Raw genomic sequence first — 5,722 nt, 5'->3', positions numbered from 1 at the left:
TAAAAGGCGACACGTTCTTACGTGAAGGAATATAACTGACTAAAGTCTGCTAAATTAGCTTAGGCCTTATTGGCTGTAAAACTGCGGTAACTAACTTACAGACTGTACACTTGGAATACGTAATAAGCGTGTCAAGTAAAAACAAAAGCAATTAATTATCAAACCATTATCCGCCCACTATAAGCAAACACGCTTTTATAACATCCGTGAGGGTGGAGTTTAATTTTTTTATAGTAATAATTCTCTAGCGGACTAACCTTATAAATATTTAAATACATAATATTATACGACACTACACAACCCGGGACCTCCTCCTTAAACTCACAGCGCTCACCGTTACGCCAGGGAGATCGTGGTCAATACAGTTATAACTAGTCATCATGATGATGATGAAACAACTGATTAAGGTCCACTGCTGGACATAGGTCTTATGTAGGGAGTTCTAAAATCCACCGTCCTGGGCGGCTTGCTTCCAGAAGCTCCCAGAGACTCGCTTATTGTCCACCACCTCGTTAGGTCAACGTCCATCGGTTCTCCGAGCTATTTGCCCTGCCCATTGCCACTGCAGCTTAGTGACTCGATGAGCCTTATCGGTTACTCTAATTATATAACGTAACTCATTTTTTATTTGATCACTCCGACCATTGCTCTTTCTATTCCGATGGAACGCCCTTGAACACAGCAATGCTACGCGGTAGAAAAAAGCACGGTAGTAGTACTTCCCCGGACGAGCTCAAAAAACCTTACTACTACAAAACAGCAATTTAGAATGGCTGAGCAAAACGAAAATCGGCTTTTACAGACTGAAAATACTTCAAAAGTGAACCAATAGTAGCTTTAGCTGTACGAGTTCTTTCATACGGAGGATTCGCTTGTGTGGATTGTTTTTTTTCTACACCGCTTCACATGTTCGCAGCGATTCCAATAAAACGAGTAGAGGCATCCCAAAGGCTTAACTTGTTGCGCGATCGTTGCTCTGTGACCACTCAAAAGTAAACTAGGTATAAGTACCTATGTCTGTGACATACGTGATATTATACAAAAACGTTTTATTACCTACGTTCGGTCAAAGGTACAGACAAAAATTAATTTATGCTTTTATTTTCCATAATTCAGTACATTATGAATTTATAAGTTACGGGCATACTGAATGAGGAACTCAGTTAACGTGTAAAGTTGTGAAGTAGCGAAATATGTTGAGAACTTCGCTAAAAGACAAGATTCAGAATGAAGACGTAAATTAAATACGTAGTTAAAAAGTATAAAATCTGGGATATTCCAAATTGCTGTTTATTTTTTACAGGCGTTGAACTAGACTACTACTAATTATTTTGACCTCAGTTAAATGACACTTATTTATAAGAGAAAATAAAACAGTTATATTCTTTTTTAAAAAGAGACAAAACAATTCATGAATAATGTCAGAATAAAACAAAAATAAGCTTAGATAGGTAACTACTTGAATTAGTTAAAAAGCAACCGTTGATCCAAAAAATCGTTGCTCTGTGACCACTCAAGTTAAGTACTTAGTTTAACTAGATAAAAGCAGCTATTCGTAATTATTCTGATTTTATGTTTTTCAGTATAATCACAAAAATCACGAAGCTGATTATAAAGTTGGGTGTTTATATGTAAGTATTTTATAAATGTTTATGTATTCATAAAAATATTCATCAGTCATCTTAGCACCCGTTACACAAGCTACGCTTACTTTGAGGCTAGATGGCGATGTGTGTATATATTTATTAATTTATTATTATTTTTAAACGACTTATATTTAGGGTCGCACCAGGGTGCAGCACAAAAAGATGTTAAGACTAATATAAATTTATTAGGATAAGAGTTACATTATTAATTATTAAAATAAACTTATTAATTCGCCGATTTGTGGCACGAGCTCCCTAGCCTAAGTCTAACAATTAATTCCTATAGAAAGCGTGGCATAAAAAGGTATCGCATCACAATTCATCGGAATTCGCTGCGCCGACGTAACTTGAACATTATACGATACGGCCGCTTCTTGGTTAGCAGGCATACTATGGCTATCCCGCAGTGGCCTGCACTGGGTTTCTCACCAGGGTATGCATAAAGCAGGAAAATTGCATAAAACGGCTAAAATGCTCCTCTAATACGAGTTATATATCATTTTTAGGGTAGCCAGTGCTTTTGCGCATGTATTAGGTGCACGTCACTGCTATCCCGTGGATATGTCTACGTAACAAATGCGGCGATATTTGGATACCAGTCTATTTTCATGGAAATAATTGATAGACCAAGCAGATCCAACTGTTGGTGAGAGGAAAGCCATCGTCTGTTAACAGAGCAGCACTTAGCAGGGCATGCAAGGAGTACGTCCTACAGAGTGTCAGCATGAGTCTAGCAACCTGAGGCGTTAAGCCTCATGCGCCCGTAATTAAACCGGCAGCCACGACTGGAACACAGCGATGCTGCTGGGCGTCAGTAAATGCATGGTGTATTCCGGTTAGTGGTTGTTCCCGGACGAACTCCTTCGTAAAAAGATTTATCTACTACTAAAATCTCTCTTATACGGTAAAGGTGGTTAACCTATGGAATGAGCTGCCGAGGGATATAAGACAGTCCAAATCATTAAATATCTCTAAATCGCGGTTGAAAGACTATTTCCTGTCTAGTATGTAGTAAAATATCTATGTATTCAATGTGTATGTTTAAATAGTAATATGTATTTAAGTATATATATTGATATATATGTTTTAACTATATATATATGTAGTATTAGTATGTATTGTATATGGAATGTATATAATTATCCCGTTTTCTGTAATATGTTTCTTTAACCAAAGGTTGTCTGGTGGAGATCGCTTCAAGCGATAAAGCCGCCTTAGTGCATATGTATACTATCATTTATGTTTTTTTTGTTAACCTGGCTTTCTTATTGTATGTGCAATAAAGACATTTTCTACTTCTTCTTTCTTCTTCTCTCCTTGCGAAGTTCTCCTATCTAAGTGCAAAAGTTCTATCAACGTGTGTACAAGCCCGGTCTCTGACAATCGCAGTTATATTCTCATTAGACATAGATTGGTTGAGGTCACGCATTAGAATAACAGCTGTTACCTTATGCATTTCTGTATATATTCAACTGAATGCTGCTCAGAAATGCATTAAGAAGGCTAATCCTTATTCTGTCGCGAGATGGTTCTGTTAAGGGTTCGTTTCTTTATTTATTAATTAATCATTTGGAACTGTTTTAGTCGTTTATTGTTAATCTTTGGGTAATCTGCTTATAATTAAACTGTAACGGGTAAAATTGTGTACATTAAAGATATTAAAAAAAAAAAAAATAGGAACGCACTCTGTAATCGATACTGGAGCCAAAAATGTAATTTTTTTCATTTTTTTCCGTCTGTCTGCCTGTCATGGCCGCACACCACGCTAAAACTACTAACTGAATGATTTCAAACGAACTTTGCACTATTAGACTACATACTACGAGGTACTCAGTTCCATTGGGAGAGGGAATGAAAGTGTTTGACAATTGTACACCATAACTCCGTCAATTAACCAATTTTAATAATTATTTTGTACTGGATAGATAGAATCAACACGGACATAAAATACATATACAGCAATAAAAATGCAAACACTGTGTTATGTTGTGTTTCGACACAATGTCAACGACCGAACATGTATCCCAAGGTCACACTGCTACAACCTCTGGATGGCGTCTTCTTTGGCGAAGTCGTATGGGGTCCCAGATTTCTGACGTCATCCCGTACTTTTCATTAATGGTCACGGTACCACGGTACAGTGTAAACCTTCTTTTTCTCTCGCTTAAATTCGTTTAGGGCGTAAACTTTAGAAATTTGTCAGTAATTCAATGAGTTTCCGGAAGGGTTTCTGGGACGTACCAGCCGAGATGCGATGACCCGAGATTCCGAGCTACGACGTCGTCGTCATAGATCGCAATTTAAGCATTGAGGTGCCAATGCAATGTTACACGACACGACTTTGAAGTGCGGCTTATTTATCCGCGGACCAAATGTAAATAAACAAATGACAGGTTCTTAACATTAAAGACTATGTTAGGTTAAGTTATATTAGGGGTAAAAAACTTATTTTATTATTTATTTCTATAGAAGATGTTGAATAACCCGACATCTGTTTATTTTAATTTAGTACGCGGATAAATTGACCGCGTTAAAGTCTCTAGATATCTAAATGAGGTGTGCAAACCTCCGCCTTCTGCAACTCGTCCTTCTTCTGTGGCGCGGAGTAGCGTCCACAGCTGACTCCTTCTCCCACGCTTTCTATTTAGGGCTAATCACCTTCTCGCAGAAAGTCACCATTCTACTGAGTAAATACTAGTCCAACGTCAACCTGAGTCGTAGCCCGAGCCTCAATTGAGATGCTCTTAAGGTTCACCCCCGATGTCACCAAACCCTGGGATTCAACTTTTGACAAGTTTTGCGCTCTCCCCTCTGGCAATGTCGTTACAACCGTTAATGTTATCAGCTAAAGTCCATCCTAAACAACAAACTACACAATGTCATATCGGCGCCTGCATTGCGAAGTGTTCAAACTAGAACTCAGTACTTATAACTTTCATTATGGTAAAATGTCACGATGTAAAAGAAGTGCGTACGAAGAGTTGGCCAGAGTAAGAGTAAAAATTATAAGACACCTACTTTCTCATATTATATGGTGCGGGCACTTGATTTTTAAAAGTTTTTTATCAGACTAAGTATTCCTCCGCGGATACGCGATTGAATGTTCCTCACGATGTTTCCTTCACCGTTAAAGCAAGTGATATTTTAATTGCTTAAAACGCACGTAACTTAGGAAAATTAGAGAAGTTTTTTGACGTTCTTAAATTTATAATTTCTGAATTTTGTCTGGTCTGGTGAGCTTTTGGCGTGGCTAGTTGTCATCCTACTGACAAAGACGTGCCGGAGCTCTGACACGTTGGTGCGACAATAAAAATCATCTACTTTAAAATAATTAAAATAAAACCAAAACAAGTGCGGGCGGTAATTAGTGGTTTTTCGGTAATTATCACGATCAACGGATAATGAACAATCATTATAGCCCTTGAAGTCACATTAAAGCAGCGAGCGTGGATGATGGAACTCCCTCTTTCAAAATTAAAAAAAATCAAATTTCATTTATTTCAAGTAGGCCTAAAATAACATTTGAAACGTCAAGTCGGTATGTTTTTAGTGACTGTATCACTAGTTTGAAAGGAAGATTCTACCGAGAAGAAGCCGGCAAGAAACTCAGCAGTTACTTTTTTTCAACATCAACTGTTTACATTTAACTATTCCATATTCTATCTTAATGTGAGAGATGAAAGCGGAGCCGGATACTTGCAAGCAACCTTATCATTAAGAAATTCATCAATTGTATAGTAACCTCGCTGTAATAAATGTGTGTGTATATTCTTCAGACTTATGCATTGGTAGGTACAAAATTACCTTAGGAATCATATTATAAAAGCGTATACTCAATTCCACGAATGGGTTGTGTACCTTTTGCAGATGACACAAATTTATGACCATTTCTTGTAAATCGACTGTTTATATCCACTTTTTGTTTATATAGACTTCTTTGGTAAGGGACTATGGGAGGTGGCCTTCCCAGCATGGGACAGTAATAGAACGACTATGATGAAGATAGCATTAAATACGTATGTGTGAACTAAGTAGCACGCCATGTCCCAGTTAAAATAAAAATTAATACCGTCTCA

The sequence above is a fragment of the Pararge aegeria genome, chromosome 18, assembly GCF_905163445.1.
Source record: "Pararge aegeria chromosome 18, ilParAegt1.1, whole genome shotgun sequence".
Lineage (NCBI taxonomy): Eukaryota > Metazoa > Arthropoda > Insecta > Lepidoptera > Nymphalidae > Pararge > Pararge aegeria.
Note: the sequence above shows the minus strand (reverse complement) of the source record.